The sequence below is a fragment of the Haliotis rufescens genome, unplaced genomic scaffold (genome assembly GCF_023055435.1).
Source record: "Haliotis rufescens isolate VD_foot unplaced genomic scaffold, xgHalRufe1.0.p SCAF_5, whole genome shotgun sequence".
NCBI classification, from domain to species: Eukaryota; Metazoa; Mollusca; class Gastropoda; order Lepetellida; family Haliotidae; genus Haliotis; species Haliotis rufescens.
Window position 1 is genome coordinate 56,544,194 of NW_025964223.1, and position 26,803 is coordinate 56,570,996.

General features: G+C 38.6%; 1 protein-coding gene across 1 annotated transcript in view; it reads right to left on the reverse strand.

The window, feature by feature from the left end:
* Nucleotides 1–26,803, reverse strand: part of LOC124116419 (tubby-related protein 4-like) — a 246,982-nt gene that overhangs the window by 61,447 nt on the left and 158,732 nt on the right. The gene's annotated exons all lie outside the window — the stretch shown is intronic.

Below are 26,803 nucleotides of genomic sequence, written 5' to 3' on the forward strand. Positions count from 1 at the left end.
CCACTTTTAGCAATATTCCAGCAATATCACGGCTAGAGACACCAGAAATGGGCTTCACACATTGTACCCATGTCGGGAATCGAACCTGGGTCTTCGGCGTGACGAGCGAACGCTTTAACCACTAGGCTACCAGACCGCCCCTCAAAGGCTTTAGTGTCTAATAGGTCATATTGGTCAGGCATTGTACATATCCACCTGAAACATCTACAGTAGAACATGGATATAACTAACTACAAGGGACCAGAGAAATAAGTTTGTAATATAAACTGTTCATTATCTGCATTTTATCTCGGAAACATCACAGAAATATATTTTGATATTTAATTAGTGCATATTGTATATAAAAAAATTATGGATGAATGGTGGCTGTTTGTTGCCAAATACTTCAAATATTTCAATATGATAAATAAAAGATAATATATTTTTAAGGTCTTTTTAAATTTTAAAAATTAGAATTTTTTCAGACACAGAAGACCCTATCATAAGTTTAAATACATACTCAAAGTTACTAATTATACCAACTAAATATTTTCATCTTGTAAATTAAAACAATATATCCATATCCATAAATCTCGATAATTATGATTGTATGAACATTGCAGTGTCTACATCCGGTTTGCCTTGACAATCATCAGATGATTGTAATATAGATAAAGCTCACTCTAAATTTTCATTAGGCTTTGTTTTTTATGTTTCCTTAGTCGAGACTGATATTTCAAATTCCCACGTAAACAAATTATTAATGGTATTCTTTTGTCTCTTTACATCAATTGATATCTGCATTGCACAATGACTGTAATTATTGTATTTGATATCTTGGTATACTTGTGCATACTGTGCTAGTATTAGATATTACACATGCATGACTTTTTAACAGTCATTATCTGTTGCTGAACTGCATGTTATGTCAATATATACTGAACAACAAAAGTTCCTGTGACATTGAACAAGATTTAATGCAAAGTTATGTTTTTTACCAAATCTGAAACAGTTTCGGTTTGCAACAGATAAAAGACTCCTGTAGGTGTTCAAATGGTTTAATTTGCCATACTGACTTCAGAAAATGTGTGATTTCATAAAAACACCATGAACATGCCAAAATGTCAATTCACAAATCAATAGCGTGTGTGTCCACATCTGGTTGGGATGCAAGCAACACAACTTTGTCTCATGGAATGGACCAGGCGTCGCACAAAGTCCTGCGGGATATCTGTCCATATCTGCTGGAACATGTTTCGAAGTTCCTGGAGTGTCTGTGGAACACGTGGTTGACGTCGAAGGCGCCGATCCATCTCATCCCACATGTGCTCGATTGGTGAGAGATCAGGGGAGCGAGCCGGCCAGGGGATGACATTCACATTGTTTTGTTGAAGGAAGAGAATCCTGAACAAGTCGAGCAATATGAGGCCGGGTGTTGTCCTTTTGAAAGGTAATGCCTGGGCCATGACGACGCAAACACGGTAGAACAACAGGGCCGATGATCTCGTCGCGGTAGTGCTGTCCATTGAGATTTCCCTCTACCACTATCAAACCGGTCCTCTGTCTTGCTGTAATCCCACCCACTATCATAACGCTGCCGCCCCCAAACCGATCTACTTCCAATGATTGACGTAACGTTCACCTCGACATCGGTACACTCGAATCCGTCCATCGCTGTGGCTGAGGTGAAAACGAGACTTGTCAGTGAATAGAAATTGTCCCCACTGCATGGCCGTCCAGCGTAGATGCAGTCTGCACCACTGCAGATGTGCTTGACGGTGGTTTCCTGTCAAAATGGGACGTCTGGCGGATCTTCTGGGGACAATCCCTGCACATCTGAGGCGACGACGTACAGCTTGTGAAGATATTCGTCCAAGACCAGGAATGCTTCTTGCAGTCACTGTTGCTGGCTGGAATCGATTTCATAGGTGTGGTGTTCGAATCCAGTTGTCTTGTCGATTATTGGTTACGCGTGGCCTGCCACTCCGAGGATGGTCTCTGACTGCATTCGTCTGTTGCCAACGTTGCCATAAACACCAAATGGTGTTTCTGTGGACGTTAAATTGTCACATCACATTGACTTGATCCTGCTTCAAGCAAACCAATGGCTCGCAGACGCTCATTTTCGGACAGGCATGGAATTTCGTAATGTTGAATAATTGCATAATTTTGTTGTTTTTCTGAGTGGTTGTTGTCAGCACGATGCTAAACAATGCATATGGAATCCTGTTAACGCACATGGCATGGAATGCATGCTTTTCTGTAGCAGCTGCGTTTCTGTGACTTGATTCCATACATGTACTACAATATTGAAAACCACACTTTACTTGTTTGAAAAATACACTAAAATATTGGTGTCACAGGAACTTTTGTTGTTGAGTATAGATAAGTAACATAAAAAAGAGCTCAAATATTCAATTCATTGTGGAAACATTTAATTACTCACATAAGTTCATTTGACCTTTGTAATATCAAAATAGATCCTAATTAAATGAGGAGATTAAATTAAGGAGTCGAATTCATTTCAGTCTCATTCATCTGTCTAAATCCAGTCCCATTTTTCAAGCAAGTTGCATATTGACTAAAAATTTAAGTCAATACATACATTGCCTGAGTGAATCAGTCAATATGCATTTTGACTGAAATTTTCAGTCAATATATAAATATATTGCCTGGTAATACTTTAACTCTTTCAACACAGCAGGCCAGTACCCAGGCCAAGCCATAGCCACATCAAAATAGTATATATTATTTTATATATAATTCATTTATTAAATCGATCACAATGCCTGAAATACGTATTTCATTTCAGTTTATCATATTTTATCAATACATTAAATATATATTCACTGTTTCCCGCAATGTTATTTAAAAAAATAATTTTCAGACACACACTTCGAAAAAGGGTCCTTATGTCAAAGAGCAAACTAAAGGTGTTTCAAGCAAATCTTCAAATAAAGTATAAAAAATTTTTTAAAGAAAATATCTTAAAGTTGTCAAACTTACATCCAAGTTATTATTTCCATCTTATTGTGTGATCACGTGTAATGTAATGTAATGTTAAATGCCAAATTTTTTGCATGACAAATCTTTGTCACAGCTCGTAACCTAGCACAATACATCCACAAAGTTCCATATTTTTAAAATAGGTCACAATTTCCTGCTTTATATGTCCAGAATAACACGATCTAACCAAACCTTTTGTCTAAATCTGAAATTTCTCACACATGAGGATGGTGACCATTGCTGTAATTTGATTGGCTGCCTTAGGTCACTTGCTTAAATTTAAATCTTGAATCTTGTAGCAGATTTCAGCAAGAAAGGCGTCATCAGAAACCATTTTCTATCCAACAAAATCGCATGTTACAGCTATGGACAGGCTCCAGGGGAGGTTACTTACACACTTTTGATGCCATAAGCTTTCAAATCAACATCGAAGGAACCAACACACATGTTATTCATACAAAGCTTTAAAAACGGAGGTATGTCAAGGTATTTCCTCAAGTTACTGAGCGGACAGCCAATGTTATCAGGAAACGGGTGATGACAGATAATATTGAAAATTCATTATAAAATAATTTTCTGATTACATAAACAATAAGAAAAAAATAATTAGGTAAGTGGATACTATGAAATCTTATATTTGCTGAAAATTGTCAAATTTTCGCTTTCTTGGTGCTTAATCTGGACGTTATGAATGTGTTAGCTTACATGTTTTATGTAAAACAAAATTGTAAATATGTTATACAAGCAGATAATTTCCTTGATAAATGTAGGCTTCATCTATCATCCCAGAGTCTCTGGGAACTCGTTGTCACAGCAGTTAAAGCTGGTTGACTGTTGTTGATTGGCATAGCATAACTGGGATCCTGGCAACAGTGTCAACAAAGAAGGTGTCGTCCATATCAATTTTTTAAGTTGTTATCACCAAATATAAGTTCATGTTTTCCAACATAATTAAACTCTCAGATCTTTAATTTGCATCAGATAATTCTTGCCCCACTACTGCCATCTTTTGTTATACTTTATACCAGAGAAGCACTTGGGCTGCTTGGGTGCTCCTCTCCACCTCAGCTTTGATGTTGACAGGGTGACCGGGCAGAGAATGGCTCTACTGCCTGTGTACCTCCATTTGCTCTGACCGCCTCCGTGGTCTTGTGGTAGAGCGTCCGCCCGGAGAGCGGAAGGTCCAGGGTTCGATCCCGGGCCGCGTCATACAAAAAGACGTTAAAAGATTGTACTTGTTGTTACCCTGTCTGGCGCTCGGCATTAAGGGGCTAAAACAAGGACTGGTCGGCTCGGAGTCAGTATACTGTGTCTGAGTGGGGTATTCATGTTAAACTGAAGCATGGTATCTCAGTGAGCTAGCACTATAAATCGGCATCAGTCCGGACTAGTACAAGCAGCCACACACACACATACACGTGCATGCACGTCGCTATATAAGTGCAATAATCTTGGACGCGACGTTAAACCCAATTTCACCTCACCTCACCTCACCTCCATTTGCTCTGCAGTGTTTCTTGTACTGATGTATAAGATGTCTACCACAGAGCATCTAAATACACTGTACTTAAGTGTATCCTACTACATAGTGTTCTCAGGGTCATTCAACATGACTACGCTGTCAATTCCCATCAATAAAACAGGCTGTCTGATATTCTATGAACATTTCTATGATGTTGAGTAGTGTACGGTATTATCAAACGTCCAAGACTCAATTCTGTCGAACTATTGCTATGTTGCAAAGCTTCAAACATAGTGCCACAGCACTATAGCTCTCCTGTGTATGTTTTGTTTTGTTTGTTTGTTGTTTAACGCCGTAGCAATATTCCAGCTGTATGATTGCGGTCTGTTAATAATCCAGTCTGGACCAGACAATCCAGTGATTAATATCATGAGCATCGATCCACACACTTGGGATCAATAACATGCATCAACCAAGTTAGCGAGCTGGATTCATGATCTCGTTAGTCGCCTGTTACAACAAGCACAGTCACCTTTTATGGCAAGCATGGGTTGCTGAAGACCTATTCTACCCCGGATTTTCACGAGTCATATCTGTCAAGCATAGTCACAGCCAAGATTCAATTCTGACCTCGAACAGCCAAGATTCAGTTCTGTAGCTCTCCTGCATATGTAGTCAACAGTTTAAAATATTAACACAAGGTAGCCATTCAACGAAAGTTGCTGTCATATCTGCATTGATATTCAAATAATTCTGCCAAGCTCTGAGAACAAATGTACTAAGAAATATGAGGCAAGTAAGTATGTTGATAGTTAATGTCAATAATTTTCTAAATCTGTAAGAATAAATGTACTATTGTTTTACATTGTTGAAATACACAGGAGTAAAATTTATTTCACATAAATGTTTCAACTCTGAGCATTGAATACCTTCTGAGGAGAATAATGTTTCCAAGATGCCATTAAATTTCCCCACTAGTTTCACATACAGCACACTTACACACCAATGATTTGAATAAAATATTACGTTATCATAAGGAGAAACATACTTGCCAAAGTTCAGTCTCTTCAGTCTGGAGATAAAGAAGCTTACAGAGTAAAATGCATTTTTTAAAGAATTTAGGAGCATTACATTTGAGAGATTTTTCCATACAGCTGCCATGATGGCCATTATGAAAATTGGATTCAAACCTCTTGAACAAATTCAGCTAGGTGTCTTGTCTTTGGTGTGAACAAGTAGGTGGAGTTTCAGCTTCTTTAGTCAAGTAGTTTCTGAGGAAACGATGTTCACAGCAAAAGGAAATGCATCTTGCGCGAATTTAAGAGCATGACCTAAGTACAATAAAGGTCAAATCTAGGTCAAAATTTAAAACATTGCAAAAGAACTAGACATCCGTGTTGAGCCTCACTATGAAGTACATATATACCAATATTTCATTTTATTTTGAATAAAATAACTGAGTAATGGTTTCCAAAAGTCATATCAAGGTCATAATTTATTATATCTCGACAAATGGAATGTACCAAACTTCATTACATTTGTACCATAATGACTGAGTAATGACCCCAAATAGCTTTTTCAATAAGGCTGCCGAGGCGCCTATTTCTCATTGAATCTGGGATTCAAACCTACAACATCGGATCTGGCCACAAAGGCAGACAACTCTGTCGGGCGAGCTACAGCTCATTCAATCCCCATGCCATAAAAGCCTACTGGTTCAAAGATATACAATGTGAAAAAGGATTATACCTGCTTCACTAAAACCTGCATCAGTAAATATGGTAATCAAGGCAACATATACCTGTCAATACCTTACACAACAGTACATGAGTAGCCAGTCACGCAAACACATATACTCTAATCTACTCCCATCTTCAATAATTCAAAGCTGTTGCCAGTACGCTGACCTATCCATGTTTGTATAATCCTACACATTTGATGACTACCACAAGCAGGCTTACAAGGAACCTGACCACGTAATCCTTGTTTATGGAGCAGATCAGGCAATGATCGTATGCAGGCCAGTCTCTGGAGGCCATTCCTGGCTGTGGAGTATGATGTCTGTAGGAAGGTTTCATATACTATCTGCAGTGAGACTGTTATCACTTGCTGCATCGAGTTACAAGCTTAGCCTAAGTGGTTTCCACAGGGAGTTTCCACAGTGAAACCTTGCGCGCTCAAAGACCTTTGAACCATCAAATCTATTTCAAGTTATCAAGGGTATGATACAAGACAGGTGCCCATATTAGATGGACAACTGACATGACACAAAACATTATAAATACCTTGTGTAAATAAAGTGATTATTGTTCCATAGAGATCAATAGCATCAAAGTAAAAGCATCTATATAGGCTTATCTCCATAAAGGTTACAATAATGTGGAGGCACTGGCAGTCTGTGGTTGGTGCAGGATTTCGTCCTGAATTGATGGAAGTGGGTCTGCATCCTTGAGTCTCCTGCCAGGATCAATGCTTTAAGCACCATGCTCATGCTCTTGGATGTGATAAATACCCTGCCCACGGGTCGGTCAAAATATCATGCTCAGCGGTGGGATAAAATACCCTGCCCATGGTGGGTTAAAATCCTGCATAAGAGTGGGTCAAATACCCTGTCCATGTTGGGTTAATAGCCCTGAACATGGGAGGGTTCCAATACCCTGAACATGAGAGGGTTACAATACCCTGAACATGGGAGAGTTACAATACCCTGAACATGGGAGGGTTACAATACCTTGAACATGGGAGGGTTACAATACCCTGAACATGGGAGGGTTACAATACCCTGAACATGGGAGGGTTACAATACCCTGAACATGGGAGGGTTACAATACCCTGAACATGAGAGGGTTACAATACCCTGAACATGGGTGAGTTACAATACCCTGAACATGGGTGAATTCCAATACCCTGAACATGGGTGAGTTACAATACCCTGAACATGGGAGGGTTACAATACCCTGAACATGGGTGAGTTACAATACCCTGAACATGGGAGGGTTACAATACCCTGAACATGGGTGAGTTCCAATACCCTGAACATGGGGGGGTTACAATACCCTGAACATGGGAGGGTTACAATACCTTGAACATAGGAGGGTTACAATACCCTGAACATGGGTGAGTTACAATACCCTGAACATGGGTGAGTTACAATACCCTGAACATGGGTGAGTTACAATACCTTGAACATGGGAGGGTTCCAATACCCTGAACATGGGTGAGTTACAATACCCTGAACATGGGTGAGTTACAATACCCTGAACATGGGTGAGTTACAATACCTTGAACATGGGAGGGTTCCAATACCCTGAACATGGGAGGGTTCCAATACCCTGGACATGGGTGAGTTCCAATACCCTGAACATGGGAGGGTTCCAATACCCTGAACATGGGTGAGTTACAATACCCTGAACATGGGAGGGTTACAATACCCTGAACATGGGTGAGTTCCAATACCCTGAACATGGGAGGGTTCCAATACCCTGAACATGGGAGGGTTACAATACCCTGAACATGGGTGAGTTACAATACCCTGAACATCAGGGTTAAAAATTTGCACTAGCCCACTAGCCAGCTATGCCGCTGGGATAGTACAAATTTCTGTGGGCAAGAACAAATTTCCAAATTTCCCCATTGTTTTAAGATCTTGGCCTTAATCCTCTCGTCAAAAGCTCGGCCACGTAAAACTGTTTGCTCTAGTAACCTCTCTGCTAATATTGGTCTATATCACAAGTTTAAAGTGCATTGAAATTATTAACAAAGAAACATATCCAACATTTTTTGCACAGACTTCATAATCAAAATATATATACTGTTCGAAGTAGTGCCAAATAGTATTTACTTCAATGCAAAGATAACACAGCTTCTCAACCTAGACCAATCCAAATATGGAAATGAATACATTGACAAAATATGGTTCAATAACTCAATGTTTTGATACTTTTAGCCAGCAGTGACACTTCCTTATCAACTTCCAGCTTCATGTTAAATGGGTGTTATCACCAGGGATTCACCTAGGTCTGTCTATTGTGAACTCCAAGGAACTCTCGTTAATACATATTGGGGGTCCAAGGCATGAATATGGAGATCCCAGGCTGGCAACTTATGGTACGGTTCACTCAAGTTCCGTGATTTGTTTATGTCACACCATTGCACATGGTGAGAAACCGTAAGCCCAGCAGTTATAGATGGAGATTCCAATATAGCGTCCCCTCGCTATTGCGCCCTTCAATATAGCATACATTAATGCATGGCTCCCAAAAATTACAGATATTTTTAATAAATTGAAGTTTTGCAATGACTCAAAAATATTTTCAGCTGATCACTGCAAGCAAGTAACACCGAAATGCAGTATGCAAATTAATCCTATTATTATACACGATCTGGTCATAAAAACATGTTCATTGTAAATCAGGGCGAGGTTAGTCACATATTTTATAATTTTATTCAAATTGAATTCAATATTGTTTACATAAATTTCTGAGAAATCATGTGTGAACTGATCGTCAGATTGCCCTAACTCTCTGTTATTTACAGCAACCACGATCAGATTACCATATTGATGCCTTGAGATAAATCGTAGTTGTCAGAGAATGGGTATACATATCATAAATGCTATAAAGTCAAAAGTCATTTTGGGCCATTTGATGTTATATGTCAACATAACGTTTTCGCAAACGAAATACATGTACCGCGGGAAGTCCCAACGGTGACGGGTCAAATTGTTCCATACGTATAAAATATCCTGCAATAGCAATAAGCTGTACCAGAGTGCTACACTTGTGATTCTCATCATTTTAAACATATATACTAAAAGCTGCAACGAAAATAATATGATCTTAGAATATATTATTCCTGATAAGATAATAGTTTCAAATACAATTTCTTCCAACCATTGCATTAAATATCTTAGAAATTGTGTCATTGGGTAGTTTTTAACTGAATCACCGGTAGATTGGAAGAAAACGTGTGTACAGCAGACGGCTATTTCAAGCTATTTTAAGGGGAAATACACAAGGTAATGTTAATCTCTGCACATAAAACAATGCCTTGGAGAGCAGGTAATACAATTTAAATCATGTCTAGTGATGTTTCATCTTAATTTTCATATTTTTATTAATATTGTTATATATCTGTTTATTCACCTGAATTCACTGAAGGGATACGAGTTTCTTACAGCGCATAGCACATGATAAATATTTTTTTGTCCTCCCTTTTTCACACTATGAATCATTAACAACTACTATATTTTTATCTTTTTCCCAACTCTGATATGCAACATGTCATATTAGGTCAGCCAGGCATGCACTGGTGTGTTGGTCATCTACCCCCTTACATCTTCACCTTGGGAGACCGCTGATCGTCTATTATGCTCATCAATTATTTGGACCCCTAAGGTAACGTTGTAGCGAGTGATCAATGCATAAGATTAATGAAAGTCGATGACACCCTGAACCTTTGAATGTATTTCTTACAAGAATTTAAAATGATTCAAATAATCATGCTCTCTTGCTTCCAACAAGACTCGTAGTTCAAAATTATTTTGGTTCACTTACAATTTGCATGCACATTAGAAGAAAACCCTGAAATGGTTAATAACTGATCTTGAGGACATGAAGAAGCATAATCATACTGTATCCAGTTACTTCCGTAAGAATTTGAAGTCTCGATGAAATCTAAATGTTATAAAAGATAACTAAATCATTTTAATATCAGTAAAGTAAAATAATGATGAAATTAAATTGTGAAACCCGAAACAATGCATCTTATTTTAAATATGTGTAATGCCAATACTGATAATTAAGATACTGCAGGCTCGATCTCTATATGATGACCTGGACCAGATGGCCTATACTCATGAGGTTTCTTGAACCTGTTCAGGTTCTGTTGCAATGAATTACCACAGTGAGGAATATATTAGGTTATACCACTGTTTCTTGCCACTGTGTTGCACACGATTGAGCTATTATTAAAAAATTTCAATGAATATACATTGTCCAGATCTTTATAAACAGAGCTTCCAAAAACCTGCCTGCAAATAGCTGCAAGATTGCAGAGTTAGCAATATTCACTCTCTCAATTATGCTTTTTACAATGAAGTGATGCATGCTTTTTGGCCTAATTTTTAGTTGATTTAGCAATGAAATATTCCTATAATGAGTTTCTGAAGTAAAATATTGATTAGAATTGTCAATAAGTAAAGAAAATATATAGAAAGAAATTAGGAAAGTTTTGTTGTATAGACCTTCAGCAACATTTTATAAGCCAGCATGATAAAAGTATGGTTAATTCTGGGAGATAATTGGGTTATGAACAGTAACAAGAAATCATAACAGTCCTCATATACAGTGACAAGCGGGAGTCATATAACAAGTGCACTGTAGACTGGGCGATATACTGAGTTATTCAAGACCTGACGTGTGTAATAACAGCTTGGGACAGTTCCATAGCAGGTTGACTGTAATGTGAGGATCTAGGTGTTGAATACATAGACAATTACAGTGGAATATGGTGCAGCCATCACGATCTGTATGACGGCAGCTGAGAATCCAGCATATCTTTATCAGTCACTTGGACAGGAAGCATGTCAGTTATCTTCATACATCTAAGGCTTCAGATTGAAAGGTATCGACCCTTGAAAAAACAAGTGCCCCTCCTTATATGCCCAAAATGAATCCCCACGCTATATATTTCAGAAACCTGGCCCATTTCTTTCACAGTAATGGGTTTCTAGGTCTGTAAGTATTCACATCAATCTAATGCTCTGCAAAGAGCTGATTCTGAAAGCTAATTTCATTGCTTCAACTGACATAATCATACTGACATTCAAAACCAGTAAAATCTCCAATATATGCCGTACTATTATCCGATGCAAGTAGTTACCATTCAACATAAGATTGCCCAGGTCTGGGTTTTCCTGACATGTGACCATTAATGTAAAATAAAACGTTATTGCCATTGAGATCATATTACATACATGTATTTTGGTCAAATAAGAAGTAGCTAACAAGTAGGCTAAAAGCTAAAACACTTATCAATATGGTTTTTTTCTCTGAATGAAACTTCATAAACATTCTTTCAACAGAATATTACCATTTCCCTTTATGGAGATGTTTTTCCTAACCGGGATTAGTGTCCCACTTCCTACACTAATGGACAATATTCAGACTGGAAATTTGTAATATATGTCTAAATGTCAGAAGGCCACGAAGCCTGAGGGGCCGTTTGAAAAAATACCTTGAAAATGCAAATCTGATTGAATGCCTCTGAAATAAACCTGAAAAAGCATTGAGAAAAGTATTGAACCCAACTCCAGACTCCGTTCTGATTGCATCGAATGTCAGCTGCAACAATACAGAGTATGACCACTTCAGAGGAGACTAACAACCTCAGCAACAACTCATGTCGCCTAGCCATAGATACAGGAGGCACTCCACACCATCGGAGATCCCACAGTACCAATGGACAGTCACACTCTCCGAACTATGCCATTCAAATTAACATCAAACCCACAACCCACTTAAAGCAGTCTCTCTTCATGGCGATGGTTTCAGAAGTCTTTTCCTGCATCCTGCTTATCCTGGAGTGAGTTTGGTGTCAGCTGAGTGTTGCTGAAGGGATAAAGAATACTGCTTCCAAAGAAACACACCAATAACCATGCAATCAATCAGGGCTTCCCCAACTAAGCTCCTGTTGGAGACATCTTGTCATAAACTCCCTAAGTGCTTCCATGAAAACTACATGGCACTTTAAGTGTGAAGACAGAATGGATTGATACATTTAATTAAAGTCATTCCTCACTTGGTAGATGGGTGTAATTATACCAATAGAGCCAACATGTGCTGAATACGGGGAAAGCGGGTCCCTAAGCAAGACATCAAGTGAGCTGCCATTACCTAACGTGGATAAACGAAACATTAGCCGTAGGCACAAGTAAGGCCTCCTTCTCAATATGACTGGTTAGATTTCAACTCTATTGATCCTAACAAGAGCAGCTTGGCTTGCAAATACATAGGTGATGGTTATTGTGAGTGCATTTACTAATTACCTCTTTGCTCTCATGAAAGAGAAGTGTTTTGAACCCCCTTGAAAACATGCACAAGGCTGAAGCTAACGGCCACTTGACATCCATGTTTAGGTATGCAATCACCGGTCAAACACTCTTCTATCAGGCATGAGTAATGTGCAAATCGACTGCCAAGGTATTTTATCATGGGTAGAACCAAGCATAAACCAAGTCGTGCTGCCAACTTGAAGCCTCTTAAGACACTTTTAGAAGTAGAATAAGACCCCTTGGGAGTGCTGTTCCCAGGATTAGTGTGAAGAATGGTCAGGGTATTATGGAAATGTAGTTTCTGCATATAAATCAAGTTATGTTATGAAGGAGCATTCTGGTTATGTACACCAAATAATTGTCCCTTGCCAGTGACATCCCCTGCAGCTTCAAAGACATTGCGATGAATGAGAATTAGTAGAAAAAAAACATCAATAAGCTTAGGTATTTCAAAGAAAAGAATAGATATTATACTCCACAAGGCATATGCATAAATAATGACCCACTAAAAATACTTCCATCTTCTTTAGCAACACGATCACAAGAACACAAAATCCTTGCCTGCCTGTACATTCAGACTCTAGAATAAGTGTCACAGGCAGCGTGTTCCTCTCTGTAACATATCTTAGAGGTCGTAGCCTGAGTATTTGCAATGAGAAGATAAGGTCAAAAACAAATTGATCATAGGATTCGCATCCCTGCCAACCTCACAACCAAACACGCCACCTCACTACCAAGCACACCACCTCACTACCAAACACACCACCTCACTACCAAACACTCCGACTCACTACCAAACACTCCACCTCACTACCAAACACTACGACTCACTACCAAACACTCCACCTCACTACCCAATACTCTGCCTCAATACCAAACATCCCGCCTCACTACCAAGCACACCACCTCACTACCAAACACTACGACTCACTACCAAACACTCCACCTCACTACCCAATACTCTGCCTCACAACCAAACATCCCGCCTCACTACCAAACACTCCACCTCAATACCAAACACTACGACTCACTACCAAACATGCCCCCTCACTACCAAACATGCTGCCTTACTACCAAACATGCCCCCTCACTACCAAACATGCAGCCTTACTACCAAACATGCTGCCTCACGACCAAACAATCCGTCTCTCACTACCAAACATCCCATATCACTACCAAAATCCCATCTCAATACAAAACACTCCGCCTTACTACCAAACATCCAATCTCACTAACAAACACTGTGCCTCACTACCAAACACTCTGCCTTAAGTACCTAAAAACAGAAATAAAGCACTATGTGTGTACCCTTCATTTGTGCTTGATCTACTGATCCGCTGTAAAGATCGGTTTGACAATAAAAAGACAGATTGTAGATTCATAATAATAATATGGAACAAAACCAGACCAATATGAACTCTTTTTTTATCACCTATCAGTCCAAATCAAACTTAGATATAAAAAAAAAGAGAGAGAGGGAGAGAATCGGGTACACTGCATTTCATTTCCTTCTTTTATACTTTTTGAACCAGCAACCAAATTTTCACTATCACAATCTGTAACCTCCCCTCCAGCCTAAAACATCTAGCATTGCTTAATGAAACCCCATACATGGTTCAAAACTTATGCTGCACATGAATCACATCCTTCACAGATAATTGAAAACTTTGTTTCAACAAAATAAATACCAAAAACTTGACAAACTTTTCGACAAAAAAATTGATGAAAATTTAAAAATATATTTTGGCCTAACATATTATCATCATCATAATATCAAAATCACAATGTCAGCACGATCAGTAAACACAATAAGACTAGTTGTGGCACAAACTGTAACTCCCTCAAGCAAATTGTCTCAAATGTTTTAGGCATTGATAAAAAAATACACTCCTAATGAAGGAAAAACGTAAGTAACAAAATCTCCTCTGAGTTTATAATGATCCAAATTCAGAACTACAACATCATAGCTAATCATGTTGCAGACATCTCTGGGATCTCTAAGGGGGAGAATTCCAAGCTGGTGCCACATCAAGACACATTGCCTCAGGTCAGGATCGCTCTGTGAGAAGCTGCCCATGACAAGAAGAAACATCCAAAAACAGCATAAAAGGAAATACTGAGGACAAAGTACTACATACCTCCTGGCTGGCTTAGTGTTAAGGAGGACATGATATCATGGGGATTTTATCACGCACATTGTGGAGATTTTCTAATCCGAGAATACTTCATTGTGGTGTCTTTGTAAATAAAATGGTTACACTGTAACAACACGGTAATGGTATTGAATGACAGTTTTTTTTAAAGATTATGTTTTCATTAATCTTACTGCTTTAATGGAGCAATGTATTATCTTCCATCTGGAGTATTTGATCAGTATTCGTAATTAAAGTCAGATGTTCTGTTATCTTAGAAAATGTTTAGTGGAGAATGAGTGAGTGTATGGTGTTTAATGCCGTAGTTAGCAACGGCAGCTGTATACCGTCAGCTTGTGCTGCTGTGTAATCAAGGCAAACAAGTGGTTCCATTAGCAGTTCCACAGTGTTGGACTGAAATGTACAGGTAAATATCAGGTGAATGATCAAATAGGGACATAAACCATAGTCACTAATATAACAAACAATGAGGTTGAAGCCATGTCACTAGGGTGGGATACTTTTTATGCCAATTGTGTGAGTGGCGAGAGCTACCAGTAGGGCTTACCCCTTTTTCCAAATCCCTGGTGCCATCACTGAATTTTAATGTCTATTCATACACTTTTCACTGCTATTTTACCTTTTATGCCAAATATAATCTGTTTAGGTGGATAATCGAGACTCAGGTTATACTCTGACGATGACGTTTTATATTTTTATATGGACTAAGTCATTGCAAAGTCTTCAAGGTCTCAGTTGGAGTTCCAAGCACAATGAGCAGCAAGTGTCCTTTGCATGTTCTGATACATTTACATCTTCTGCACACTAACATTGCAGTTTTATATATGACTGCATATTCAGAGGTATCAATTCAGAGCCAACTTATTAATACACCAACCCAGATTCTCTGAAGTCACCATCAATCTTGATGAGACAGTAATGAGCATAGAACTGTTACACAGTCTTTACCAAGCTACACACAACAGTATTTGTAATAATTCTTGCTGATAGTGTAACAAATGTGTCACTCACTGAAATGAAACCCTCTTGTATAGACTGGTTTCTGGCTCTATTTGCACTGCATTAGCTTTATGATGGTTGACGAATAATTCTGTTTTCAATTTATTCCAAGCAATCTAGTTTAGCCGACAACCCTGTTACATTTCCCTTTTATTTAACTTCCAATATCTTGTTACTGGGCCGAACTGGGATTTGTTTTCTGATATGCAATAACCTCAATCAGAAAACAATTACATCTTAGAAATCTGATTTTGCACCTATTAGCCACCTGTTGGTATGGAATACTTTGTATCTCTTTTGGCGAAAATTCCTCTGGGGCTTACAATGTAGAAATATTTACAGACATGATGCTTACTGGCCATAAAATACCTCAAAAGAATGACACATGAATCCCATTTTGATTAACTGTAATCATATATCCTTCCTGCAAAACATTATTCATCTGAAAACATATGAGTGGCATTACACAGAGTGAATGAAGAAATGCCACAGTTATGCCTGTGTTATGATTCTGTCCTAGACAGATTATACCAGACAGCCTGGTGGTCAACAGTAAAAAGCAATACTACAGTCAGAAGTTATAGAGTCAATCAGCCAGGCCTAATTGCACAGAGCAATCTTAGTGCTAAGAACATTTCATCATCCAAAACTGGCTCCCACAGGAGATATGGTTTGGGTGAGATCAAGCAATATTTACACTGTAGATATCGCTGCAATGAAATTGCATCACAATGCTTTGCAGACCATTGTGATGTCATTGGTTACCATGATGTCAAAATCAAATGACATCACTAATGGCTCTGCTACTGAAGCTTTTAGCAGTACTTTTTACACTTAGACACTGATTATTACTATTACTGTCTACAAACTGAAAAAGTTGGAACAATGATGTTGGATGATAAATAAGATCTCACTCTCGTGTCTTTTGATATAACAAATATCAACTCGTGATGATATATATTTGATCTCAAAAGACACTCGGGTGAGATTCTCTATGTAACTCCCATACATTAACAAAGAGTTTACAAGAGTTTTTAACCATTGGACCTCATAAGATAAGAGTTTGCTTGTTGGCCTTCCTCTGTGGTATTAGTCATATCAGCAGCCATTGTCCAAACAGCAATCAAGTCTTAAGAAAAGTTGAGGAGGACCTCTCAATTCATCACCATCCCATTTGCCATGCCTTTGTCAAGTGTGCCTATTTTCCAGGACCCACCAGTACTTTGATACAGTCCCTGATAACTCTGCTAACAGCAAGTCTGTCTCCAACAAGCTGACATTAAAGGTCAAAATCTGGATCACAATAGACAACACTTGGGGCCAGTGAGGCCCGACCACTGCAACCTTTACACACAATTCCTCGTGTCATCAGCATGCCATGTCTTGCAATGCTTTGATGTGGGGGCTGGGATAAATATGTGGACATGATCAAAATAGAAGTAAAACCGACTTTATCATAAACTCGAAACCTTCCTTGCATATTTGTCACCATAAGAGCAGCTTGATGCTCCTTCATTAAAATTGATGAGCTAATATGAGAAGATTTGGCTCCACAAGAATATTTATTTGATATCAATTCTAGAACTAACATGGAGTTGAAGGCATTTTTAACAATAACTTTATGAGATCCGTCCTTGAGGCCATTCTTTTGAGGAAATCTTAATGCACACGGTAAAATACTTTGCCAATACTTTTTTACATACATTTGAACCAGACAGGCTCTTCTCCACTTAAATATTCTTAACTGCCAACTAGGATCTCAGCTGTCATTCTATGAGACATTTATGTTGGTGATGCTCTAGGAGAGTGAACAAGTTTTTACAATGTATCACAGCCATAGAACTGTGTGCATCGACATTGATGTTGAAAGTATGATCAACAGTCAAGGTCAGATAACACAGATAACACACACTCATTGGTCAGGACAAGGCCGTAGTTAACTTTTTTTGACAGGGGGGGGGCAAACATTTGTACAAGTATCACTTGTCCCCAACATGATTCAAATAAAACTGTTTTCTATAAAAAAATCTAGGGGGGCAACTGCCCTCCCTGCCCCCCGGCTGGCTACGGCACTGGGTCAGGACATGATGATACACAGTCAGCCAGATGACAGCTGAGAGAACGTCTTCACAGATGCAACAGTGGCAGCATCGATCCATCCTGTTAGGACATGACATTACACATTATGATAAGGTCGCTTTGGGGATAGTGCTCTGGTCACAGTTGAGTGAGTTTTCCCACCTGAGGAGGTCTCCACAGATGCAGCTCGGTAAACATCCATGATGATCCATGATGTCAGGATATGACAACACACATGCAGCCAGGCCTAAGATGAGCATAAGTCTTCCAAGATATTCCCCAATTCAAAGTTATGGGAGCATAGACTTTGTGGCGGCCCAACTAATTCTCAGTCTGCCCACAGAATCCCATAGACATAGCTGAGGTGGTGAGGTGAAATGGTGTTTAACGTCACGTCCAAGATTATTGCATTTATATAGCGACGTGCATGCACGTGTGTGTGTGTGTGTGTGTGTGTGTGTGTGTGTGTGTGTGTGTGTGTGTGTGTGTGTGTGTGTGTGTGTGTGTGTGTGTGTGTGTGTGTGTCTGCTTGTACTAGTCCGGACTGATGACAATTTATAGTGCTAGCACACTGAGATACCATGCCGCAGTTTAACATGAATACCCCACTCAGACACAGTATACTCACTCCGAGCCGACCAGTACTTGTTTTAGCCCCTCAATGCCGAGCGCCAGACAGGGTAACAACAAGTACCATCTTTTAACGTCTTTTGGTATGACGCGGCCGGGGATCGAACCACGGACCGTCCGCTCTCCGGGCGGACGCTGTACCACTAGACCACGAAGGCAGTCCCATAGACATAGAGTTACAAAACCCTTTCCAGAATCAGAAGAAATCTCTGCTAAAGGCAGTCAATTGTACGATTCTGATTACATCATAGGCATGTGTTTATGAATCATTATCAAATAGATGATATCCTCAGGTTTTTGTGAAAGGGTGAGCGTATCCTGCCCCACCAGAGGCACCCATCACAAAGACATGCAAAGGAAAGTCAATTGTTCACCTGAAAAAAACTGGGTACAAGACAAAATAGGGAATTGCATCAGACATCATTTTAACACAAACAAATCAAATTTAGATATGCCTAATAATTATCTACCACAAAAAATCTTGAAAACTTTACTAAGGTCTTGAATGCAGTAACCCAGATCAATAAACTTTTGAGCAAGAGTCATATGAAGCTAGATTGTTCCTCAAACATTGTGAAATGTAGCAACCAAGTCTGCTGGAATATTACATGCCATAAAATGAAAGTTGAATTCATCCTTCTTGTCATATGGTCTTGCGGATGGACAACAGGTATTAGGAACGTAGTCTACCCTGGTAACAACTATGTTTGCCAGCCATCTTGAATGTGATGAAATCAGCCAGAACACTTCGCAAGCAGCAGTGTACTCTGTTACGATGTCTACATGACCAAAATGTGAACTTTCTTCCCCTTTCGATTTTCAAATCTGAAATACTTCCATAGAGATTGTAAAGTAGCTATGCACAATTGCTAAGCAATGGTCATTAAAATGCTTATTAACAAAAAATACCACTCAAAGAATCTGTCATCAATTCTTTAGGTGAGAAATGATTAAAATGATCCATTGGTTTCAACTGAATGTAGTTTCATAGAGGCAAGCAAATGCCGAGAATATGTTTAATCTTTTACAGTACCAAATTGGTCATCAAAAACAAAGGAAAGAATTTAGACCCCAAATATCAGCTCAGGTGTATGTTTTGGTTGTTTGTTGTTCAACGCCACACTCAGCAATATTCCAACTATATGACGGCGGTCTGTAAATAATCGAGTCTGGAACAGACAATCCAGTGATTGAAATCATGAGCAACTGTCCACACAATTGGGATACGATGACATGCATCCACCAAGTCGCCTCTTACGGCAAGCATGGGTTAATTGCTGAAGACCTATTCTAACCCCGGTTCTTCACGGGTGTTTGTAATAGAACCATGCTAAACAGATGAAATTCAGTCAGAGGTATGATCAAATGTTTACAAACAAACAAGCCAAGGGGAGGTAAATGTCCTATTAAGACAGGAAGATTATCATTACATGATATATATCTGAAGTCCCCACCCATCAATCATTTAGGAAAACTGACAAATCAATTGTGACTAGGACTAGGAGCAAACCACACTTAAATTAGGCAGATCCACCGTCAATCCCTGAAAACACCATCATTATTATTTCTAACACATCTAAAATCTTCTGCATTTCGGGCCTCCGATAAAGGCAGCCATGTGTTATCTCGTGAGTGAATTTCTTAAGCGAATCTAATTTCTTAGTCTAGACCAACAATTACAGAACAATGAGAACAATTAGTCCATCTGAATGCTGTGTGTTTGTGTGGAATGGTTGACAGATTAGGTGCCTGAAGTCAGCCCAGAGACAGAGAAACAACACCAGCAAAGCTGCCTTAGTCACATCACGATCTGCCCTCATCAATATACAACACCACATCTACATTGTATATCTGGTTTAGCTGCACTCTGTCAATCACCACATTATATGGCTCTTATTCACTTCTAAGGGACCGTTCTTCATTTCTTATTATTGGTTAGTTGGTTGGTTGGGTTGTTTGTTGTTTAACGCCGCACTCAGCAATATTCCAGCTATATGACGGCGGTCTGTAAATAATCGAGTCTGGACCAGACAATCCAGTGATTAATATCACGCAATTGGGACAGATGACATGCATCAACCAAGTCAGCGAGCCTGACCACCATATCCCGTTAATTGCCTCTTACCATTTCTTACAGCGCTGGGTCAGAAGACATATGACAGTCTCTAGGGAAGGGCCACAACATTTTTTTATAATATACATATTTGGGGCGGGTAAAGAAAATATGAGCATTTTATAAAAAGATATAAAGTGCTTTTGCATTTCATCTTTTCATGGAGGGTTTTAGGGAAGGGTCATTATTTTCAGTACATTAGTGCATCAAAAACCTCGACCCACAACACCCTGTAATAAATGGCTAGTCTCTAATACTCCAGGCACTCTCACATTATACCAAAATAGTTATTCAACTATCTAGTGATTAGAATAGGCTGAATGTCTAGGGGTTTATGCCACTTTAAGCAATTATGCACAATGTAATATAGAATAAAATAGAAGGTAGAAATATATCTTAAAGTAAATTTAGGGACAACATTCTTGTGTCATCTGGACATTGATGATTACCTAACAAGTATTAAGTTATCTTGTGACTTATATTTTCCATTTTTTTTATCTTTCTCCTTTGTCTTCAACTCTGTTGAGCAATGTCACCAGGGTATGGTTTCGATAGATTTTGCAGATTGAAAATCCACACCACCACAGATGACTCCTAGAAGTTGAATCCTTGAACTCAGCTTTGCTTATGTGTTTTCACTTTAAGCCAATTTCACGTTCCTGTTGCCTTACCAGAGATCCCCATCAGGTCTCGATCTCTGCCAATAAGGAGGAAGGTTCAGGTAGATTTGACGCAATGAAACGAACATGACAGCGAATCAAGCAATGACATACTACCAGGTACAGGTGAAGTCAATTGCTGGAGGTCCCAAGTTTGAGAATTTGCATCAAGTTTCGAATGTATCAACAGTTGATATTGAGTATTTGCCATATTATCTCCTTCTGTCAGCCATTCTGTCTATAATGCCACCTGGTTGATAATTAAATCATTTTATTCCAGAGAGTGGCGGCAAGTTTGGCCAAGGCTGAAGTTTCTACAGGGAAAGTTCACCCAACACTCAAGTTTGAATGGAGTAAACCAGTAACTTTGCTATCTGCTCTAAGATTGACACTTTCAGAATATATTTACTAGGGCTGCAACGAATACACTATGAGGCGAATACAATTTGTATCACGAATATTGGGAAACGAATACGAATATTAATTCATGAATACAATAACAAGTCAGCAGTTGATGTATTGTTTGTTATGTTCAGTGAAGCAATAACAACAAAATATTAGACATGGTTTGTTAATTATTAATATATCATATGTGACAATGACCAGTGACCACAATACTGTCAAATTAAATAGTATAAGAGTGTTGTCTTTTGAAGAAATCTATGCATATGATAGGTTCTTATGGATATTTTTATGTAAATTCACATGATTGCATGTTCATAAATATTCGATTCTAGTGGCCATGAATAACGAATTCAATTCATGAATGGTTACAGTTCGATTCACCAATTGCGCGAGTGAATCGTAACAGCCTTAATATTTACATAGTTTACCTTAACCAAATATGTAGGATTAAGTCTGAACAAGTGCATTTTGATACAGACAATCCAGCCCATTCAGTTCTCACAAACTTCACATGAAGCAACACACTACAGTGCTTCAACCTTGTATGTTCAGTCTTACTGAAAGCACTGTGTGTTTTCCGAATCTGAATGTAACGTTAACCATGCGAGAGGCCAAGCATTAATATATATCCTGGCAAGAACTGTCAAAGTTGTCAATAACATTTAACTCTAGGCAGCATGACCTGAAGGAAGATGGGCTAAAATTACCATTGGCATGCACAGCATCTGTATAGATGAGATACTGGTCAAGACTCCTGGCAAGAGCTGCAGGTGTTAGCAACAACATCGAATCAAGATATAGGCAAAAAATACCCACCTATATATCTCTCATCTCAACATATTTTCTAATTGTGGTTTATTTTTGTGGTTATGATTGCATTTTATCATCAAATGAAACTGTTACAAAAATATACAAAAAATCATCAATATTGAAAAACTGAATTTCTATCTATACAGCTTGTGACATGGCACTTGGCTTGTACATGTCATTCAATACCAAAATGGAATTATCGTCACAAAAGCAAAACCACTCTAGGGTCTGATTAAAATTTCATGTCAAAAGGGTAGACTCTCTTGATCTAAACTCTAGCATTGCATAGACACAGGAGAACATGGATATGCATTATCAGGTTCCAAAGTTAATCACATTACTGATAATGCTTTATTGATGTAAGGCACCTGCAGGTGTGGTGGAACAACACTATTTCAGCCCTAATTATATAACCACCACATGCTTCACACAGCAAAAGATGTCAAGGTTTGCCCATCCAATTAAAGGAAGAAAAAAATCAAAGCAGCATATTCTGATTAGTTAACTAGGAGTACATCTTGATTCAGCGGCTATGCAATTTTCTTTCCACAAGCATTCCTACTTTTACATCCAACTGCCTTGGGAACTTCAGAGAAGAGCAACCCTGAGGGAACCACGCTCTTACGCATAAAGAAAGACCAACTTAAGACTGCCTTGTCTGCTTGGGTTTGATGGCTAAAAACAAATGAAATTTACTTGCATGTGGATGGAAACTTGAGCTGTTTAAATGCACCTTGGAGAGCCAGTTATTCACAAATATCAAAATTCATGCATCCCGTCTGGAAAAGTAGGTCACTCCTTCTCTAACTTATGGCCAAATTCATTTCCAGAAAATATTGATTCTTCTTTTTGTACTGAAAATAATGTCCTTATGGGACTAGCATGACAAAGTTCTCTTCCTGACAATATTCGACAACCTGTCAGTGAAGAAGGTCTCGAAGCAAGAAGTTGAATCACTTATTCCGCATGAAAATGTCAATGTCTCAATGAAATATTCAGAAACACAATCATCTGAAAATTGTACTACTTCGTGTGCACTTGTGTGACAAATTCAAACTGAAAATCTCTTTAATGATAAAGAAATATCATTCCTATGAAACAGCATATTTCGCTTGAATACGTTCACAAGTGCGATTGTTTTGTGGGCTTTCAGTATCTCCCAACAGTATTATTCAAACAGTTCTTCCCTGACTTGACTTAAGTGAGCAACTGGATGTCACTTGTAGTTGTTGCTTTAAATGTTTAAGAGGTTTCCGTCTGCCTTAGTATTTTCGTCTGACCTGCCCCTCCTTGAAACTCATGTGTCACTTGTAAGGGACTGGTCATATGTACTAGGGGGAGGAGGTTTAGAGGGAATTAGGGGATGGTAACCAAACAATATTTCAGTTTCTAGGGGAGGGTAAAAAAATTAATATATTTGGGGAGAGTCATGACAAAATGGACATTTAATAATGAGATGTAAAGTACTTTGTTTTTTCCAAGAGAGGTTTAAAAAAATGTCCAAGGTCATGGGGAGGATCATCCGTAAATATGACAAGCATTGTTATTTTCAGTTCATTGGTGGACCAAACGCACCTCCCCCTACTCCTCCTTGTAACCTTGTAATAAATGACCAGTCCCTAATGTCACCTTGACATAATTTCTTTAGCTAATAAATTAAAACAATCAAAGAAGAGGAAGATTTTTAGGGGCATACCAAAACTTACTGACCAAACAGATGAACAGAGATTAGAAATCTTTTTTCCTGAATTTGGAAATTATTCGATTTGGAATGGACAACCACAGGCTATCAAATCACAATAACAACCCCGTGACTAAAACAGTTGATTTGACGGCCATGATCATAGGTTTCTTATGTGCCAAAATGATGCAACTCTTGGGCAAATTGAACCACCAATGCCCCGAATTTGAACTACAGTAACAGTTTATTTCTTACAGCATCCAAATGACAAGAAAATAAAAAAGGTAACACATCATTACAAGGCCAAAACAATTATTACTTAGATCATGATTTATTCAGGCAAGGGACCACAAAGGGGCCACCAAACATATATATATAATTTAACTGGGCTGGCATGAAAGCCATAGTTAGCAATTACATACAATGTATTATTCACTTGACAAGAAAGCATACACATTTTATTCCTTCAGATACAGATCTCTTTTCCCTTCATTTCTTGTGTAACCATTAATCTGATTGTAAGAGCTGCATTCTTACAGCCAAAGGTCAATAAAGAAATCTTGCTCAAGTGAACAGAAACAAACATGCACCTTCCAAACAATAAGAAACATTATGCCAAGGAGTGAGTGAGTGAGTGAACTTTACTTCATGCTGCAGTCAACAATAGTCCAGCTGTATCACTGAGGCTCAGACATAGTAAAAAAACTTAGGACGTTATTGAAATTTGGACATTGTTTAGTTGATCAAAAGCATTAGTGTTCTTTTACCATTTTCCAAATAAATTAAAACATTCAAAACAATTTTGTATTGCTATATAATGGACAGGTTTTTGTTCTGTAACCCCAGAGATCACATAAGATAGGATTGCCGCTGTGGCCTTAATAAAAATCTTATTCAAACTCTAGAAGAAATCAGGTGTCATCATTGATGGGAACAGGTATACCATTGGTCCAGTGGCTTTTCGATGACAACCATGCCATGCCATAACGTTTGCCGTATTATGGCACTGTAATGATTGGAACCAAAGACCTATTTTCGGCCCATCCTTATTACTTTCACTAAAACATCTTACAAAGCTTCTATTGGAGACCTGATGTATTCATTTCTCTGCCTCTGATCAAGGATTTATGGTACTTCAAGGTAACTGTGCTTAGTCCACCACTGTAGGGAGATATAGGGCGCCAAGATGTCTGTAAAGACATCCTTCCTCAACATTGACATTCATCTGATAATCACTTTCTGTAATGTTTCTGTGCATGCAACGACTCGTTTTCATCAAAATCTATTTTCTTACAAGGAAATAACAATCAGCCATCTAATATTAAAAAATATACCCGGTAAACAACATTTGCAGGATCGAGAATAACAACATAACCTTTTATCATCCATTGGGTGCGATCTAACCCTACTATCTTACCGATGGCACACCATCTTATTGATTGCAATGCACTTAATTGAAACTGAAATTTTATCTGATGGTCCATGGCACACTCTTAGCCCTACTACCTGCTGGCATCTAAAACATAATTTCCTAAATGGACCAAAAAGGAAATAAAATTCCACTTCCAAATTGCAGTTTAATGATATGGTCAACTCTTTCAAGAAGAAAATCAATCGGCAAAACTGAAAATCATTCTCCATGGAATAATTTGAATTGGACAAGGCATGCCGACAAGTATCATTCTTCTGTTCCACTGATTCCATAACAACTGTCTTTTTTTCTTACATTCCCAATAATGCTGCACTAGATATTTATAGGTGACATGCTCCATTAAGATCTGTAGGCTCTGAAAATGCCAGAGAATTATGTTTGCATTAGATTCAATGGCTGCCTCAAAGAACCTATGTCCATATTGTATTTCACTATAAACACATGCTGTGAGGATGCTGTGCGGATGCCTGCTGTTTTAGAACTGTAGAAGTAAATGGTGTATGTATTGAATAAAACAGTCATGTAGCCCCTCCACTCAGATGGATAAATACTACTCAAAAGAAGTTAAGGAATACCAGAATACTTTAATCTGTGAGTGAGTGAGTGAGTGAGTGAGTGAGTGAGTGAGTGCGTGCGTGCGTGCGTGCGTGCGTGCGTGCGTGCGTGAGTGAGTGAGTGAGTGAGTGAGTGAGTGAGTGAGTGAGTGAGTGAGTGAGTGAGTGAGTGAGTGAGCGAGCGAGTGAGCGAGCGAGATGAGTTTCATGCCGCTTTCAATAGTATTCCAGACACATTAACAACAAGTACCATCTTTTAACGTCTTGTGGTGTGACGCAGCCGGGGATCGAACCCCGTACCTTCCGCTCTCCGTGCGGACACTCTACCACTAGACCACGGAGGCGGTCAGATTTTATAGTCTGAGTACAGACAAAATGAAGGACTATGGTAATGATATAATAGAGGCAAGGTATCCAAAGGAATTAACTCACTGCATTTTTTAAATATGTAATTTTAAAAATTGACTGACTGTTAGGGTTTGAAAATAAATCATTGTTTGCACTGTATTTTTCCGCCTAACTCAAAGATTTCTAAACCTCTACACCAGTTCAAGGTATATGAACATTTTCTACCATAGACAATGGGTTACTGGAAATTCACTTGATAGTCTACCCATGAAGATCAACTGACAGTATTTGTAATGCTTTGTTGTAGGCTACAGGTAATATGTGACAACATTATCTTTTATATTCAGTAAGTGTGTGAGGTATTACCGGTATATTTGTAAATTCAAGTTCATTCTTTCCACGATACGTATCACAATATCATTTTTTCATGCTCAATATAT